The sequence below is a fragment of the Etheostoma cragini genome, chromosome 1, assembly GCF_013103735.1.
Source record: "Etheostoma cragini isolate CJK2018 chromosome 1, CSU_Ecrag_1.0, whole genome shotgun sequence".
In the NCBI taxonomy this organism is placed as follows: domain Eukaryota; kingdom Metazoa; phylum Chordata; class Actinopteri; order Perciformes; family Percidae; genus Etheostoma; species Etheostoma cragini.
The window spans coordinates 34,192,829-34,193,238 of NC_048407.1; positions in this window are offsets into that span (position 1 = coordinate 34,192,829).

Genomic DNA, 410 nt, shown 5'->3' on the forward strand with positions numbered 1-410 from the left:
GTCTTAATGGGTCCTGCACACGGCCCCCCAGACGTCTCCACACCTGTCCCCCTCCGTCCTGCAGAGACCAGCCTTTAGACTGGGTCAGAGACACCATCAGAACCAGAATCTGATTTATATGCCAAGTACGAGGACACGAACGAGGATACTCGCTGATATATACTCACTGATATATATACACACTGATATATACACACTGATATATACACACTGATATATATACACACTGATATATACTCGCTGATATATACTCGCTAATATATATACACTGATATATACACACTGATATATACACACTGATATATACACACTGTACATACTCACTAATATATACACACTAATATATATACACGCTGATATATACACACTGATATATACACACTAATATACACACACTAATATATATACAC